This window comes from Mus caroli, chromosome 1 (genome assembly GCF_900094665.2).
Source record: "Mus caroli chromosome 1, CAROLI_EIJ_v1.1, whole genome shotgun sequence".
NCBI classification, from domain to species: domain Eukaryota; kingdom Metazoa; phylum Chordata; class Mammalia; order Rodentia; family Muridae; genus Mus; species Mus caroli.
Window position 1 is genome coordinate 161,590,161 of NC_034570.1, and position 3,482 is coordinate 161,593,642.

The following is a 3,482-nucleotide window of genomic DNA, read 5'->3' on the forward strand; positions in this document are numbered from 1 at the left end:
ATATTTCCTTATCCAACACATGCCTTCCTACCTACACATCGCCACTGTCTTTTCCTTAGCTTCATAACTGATCTCTCTCCCTACCCAGCTCCACTCCCCAGGGACCGAACGCCAGGCCTAACCGTGCTAAGAACGCATTCTTCCACAGTGCTAACATCCTTGCGGTCTTCTTCGCTTAAATTAAGTCCAAATTGGTCTCCATCTTCAGGGCTCAAGTAATCCTCCTGCCTCAGGCTTCAGGCCGGCACTAACATGCCCAGAGCTGGCAAGCTGTGATCTCTCTACAATACAAATATAACTAACTGTTCACACCTCTGTTTAGACCCTTCAAAGCCTCTTCAACTGCCCTTAGGATAAAATAGATCTGCAAGGTCTTGAGTCATAGCTCCCTATCTCAAAGCCCTTTGTATTACCTCTTCCTTTAGCCACAGCAGGCTCTCGGCAGCTCCAGAACATACTCGAGCCCATCCCACCCCCAATTCAATTCTCAGCCGTCCTTCACCCGTCAGCTGAGGCGACTTTCCCACAGGAAAATGGGAGCTCAAAAGGAAAACACTGAAGGGATGAATTCCGAGAGAGGGTGAGAAGCGAGGCTGCGAGGTCCGGGTTTCAGAACGTCAGAGTGACAGGAAGTTCAAGGCAAAGGTGAACTCCAGATCGTGACCTTTCACCTCAGTTCACCGGGCAGTCCGACCCCGGGCCGATTCCGCCCTTACGTATCATGGCTGCCAGCCCCTCTCTCCCGAGGGCCTTCGAGCCCGATACCAGCCAGCTCGGGCGCCACCAAGGCTTCCACCTTCAAATACGTTCCCTCTCCGCTTCTTAGAACCTCCCCGCCGCCGCCGTTAGGAGAACCCTGCGTTGCCAGCTTGCCCCTAAGCAAGATGGCTGCCAGTCTCCAGCCTCTCTTGCCGACGTGAAGCTACCCACTCCCCGCTTAATGCCGCTGCCAGGCTGCCCTCACCTAGTATGGCTCCTCCGCTCATGCCTCGTTATGGTCTCGAAGCCGACACTAACCGGCCAGGTTCCGGGAGGCGCTGTGCAGGATGCAGCCACCCCCGCCCGGCCCTCCCCTCCCCCACGCCCGCGGCGGCGGCGGCGGCGGAGGCGGCGGCGGCTGGAGCCCGGATGCGGCTCCGTGAGGCGCAGGCCCCGGAGAGCGGCGCGGATGGATCCAACATGGCGGCGCCGAGGCTGAGCCGAGAGTGAGGCGGCGGGGCGGCCGGCCGGCGTGGGGAGGGGGAGTCGAGTGGGACGGGGCGGGGCCGGGCGGGGCCGCCAAGGGCTTGGGGAAGGAAAGTGGAAGGGGGAGGCGGTGGCGACGTCCAGCCCGGAGAACCTCCGGAGAGGGAGGTGACGGGACGCTGCGAGGTGGGGGAAGGGGAGCGGCCGAGGGGGGCGTGCAGGGGAGATGGCAACTGTGGGAGAGGGCAGGGGTCGGGGCGCAGGAGTGCGAGCCTGGGGAGGGGCGTAAACAAGGGCCCAGGCTGGCCCAGGCCAGGGGCAGTAAAGAGGCCGAGGTGGGGAGCGGGGCTGCGAGCCAGCGCTGGGGAAGGGGTAGGAGCCGGAGGGAGAGGCTGAGGGTGTGGAGGGGACGGGGGCTGGTGGCATGTGGCTGCAGGGAGGGCTGGACTCCCGTGAGCGCCGTGGTGAGGACGTGGGAGGTGGCGGGGGTTGGGGGGGGGTTGGATTGGACTTGAGACGTGTGCCGGAGGGAGGTTTTTCCAAAGTGTTCAAATTGGAAGCGGAAGGGCCTAAGGGGAGAATTGGGGTGGAAGAGGAGAAGAGAAGGGGGGCTTGGCGGATGGAGAGAGTGGCGATGTGCCGGGGTAACGTAGAAAGTGAGAGACCCGGAGGAAAGTTTGAAAGGAAGGGGGGAAGATAGGGCAGTGGAGCTGCACCGGTGATAGAGGGTTTGGGGGTTTCCCTTTCCCCCCTGTGGAAGGGCAGCAGAGTTAAGCAGTATCAGTTGCAGCCAATTTTAATTGCCAGGCGCTTAGCTTTTAATAGGGTGGGAAGGGCAGAAAGGAATGGTCATGTGGGTTTGGAGAATTGGGGTTGAATGAGGGTTCAACCGGATTTGCTTTCCAAAACACTCGCTTGCTTACTGCTTCCTTGTTTTTCCTGGTTACAAATAGGGAGATTAGTAAAGCTCTTTCCTAGGTTTCTTTTTTTCTTTTCTTGCAATTAGCATTACAAGAACAGGGAAAGAGACTTTTCTGGAGCCTTATATACCAAGGTGGAGGGAGGCTCTGGAAGCCTGAGGAGGAAATAGAAGAGACAGACTGGCCTCTAGGTAATCAGGCTAATTAAATATGCTTACCTTTACTGACCCTCAAGTTGTAGGAGGGGGAGGAGGTGTCAATATGCGTATTTAGGGAAAAAAAAAAAAAACAAAAAACACCCGTTTCCTACCGGAGTGTAGACGTGAGTGGATGTTGCTTTAGTGGTCATTTTGTTTTCATTGTGTGCTGAGGGAAGAGGTGAAGTTTGATTCTGGCCTCGTGAGTGACCTGATGGGAAGGAAGAGCTTTCTTTGGCTGTAACTTTTCCCCTTCCTTTTCCCCCATCACTCATGTTGTAAGAAACTAGACGGAATAAGGTATTGAGGAAGGCGAGACAGTATCAGGGTGATGGTTCATTCCCAGAAGTGGTTGACTTGGGACCTTTCTTGCTATGAGCCATTGAGACTAGAAATTTTTTTGGGGGGGGGGGCTGATACGATATTGTGGATTTGGTCTGTTTCAGTTCTCTGTAATTTGGAATAGTTCGGTCAATGAAATGACTTTAGGCTTACATGACTTTTTTTTTTTTTTTTTTTTTTTTGGCACTGACACTTAACTGTGGACCTTTGAAGTTTCAAAATAAAACTTGAAATTTTGCTCTTTCCCCCCCCCTTATTTGTTTTTGTTTTTGTTTTTCTGCTGGCTTTGAAACTTGTGCTAGGAAGAGCCCTGGGAATTTAAGTTTCTTGCAAAGGTAAGTCTGGAACTCTTTCTTGTTTGCACACAATGGGATGGAATGGAAACGGTATGATGCACTGGGGTAGAGCCTACGTAAGGAGGTAGATGCTAGGGCAAAGGAGTTCACTCTCTCTGCGAGTTCATTGCTCAGGTAACTGGAGAGATAGGCGGAGGGAAAGGGGATATTAAGTGTCCTGGGACAAGGTCCCAGCTTTGGTTTGTTTTTGTCTACCCTTCTGGTCAGCTCTGAGTGAAACATTTAACATATGGAAAGCTGTGTTCTTGTACATTATGTATGAAATATTTCTCAAGGAAGGTGACTGAGGCTGAGGTACTTCAGTGAGAAGGCTTCCCCCCTCCCTAGTTTACTGTCTCTCCCAGCAGTTTAGAGTTCTTGGTTTTTTGGGGGCGGGAGGGGGGGTTCAAGACAGGGTTTCTCTGTGTAGCCCTGGCTGTCCTGGAACTCACTCTGTAGACCAGGCTGGCCTCAAACTCAGAAATCTGCCTGCCTCTGCCTCC

At 54.0% G+C, this 3,482-nt stretch overlaps 1 protein-coding gene across 6 annotated transcripts in view; it reads left to right on the forward strand.

The window, feature by feature from the left end:
* Positions 1-831: 831 nt before the first annotated feature.
* The window catches only part of Dedd (death effector domain containing), a 14,113-nt gene continuing 11,462 nt past the window's right edge, over positions 832-3,482 (forward strand). The window contains exons 1-2 of one of the 6 annotated variants that reach the window (XM_021175475.1): positions 832-1,205; positions 2,947-2,979. The gene's annotated coding sequence lies outside the window, so the exon portion shown is untranslated. Of the gene's footprint in view, positions 1,206-1,247; positions 1,372-2,126; positions 2,297-2,946; positions 2,980-3,039; positions 3,115-3,482 lie in introns of those variants that run through there. The other 5 variants (XM_021175488.2, XM_021175481.2, XM_021175495.1 and 2 more) reach the window with 5 other exon arrangements.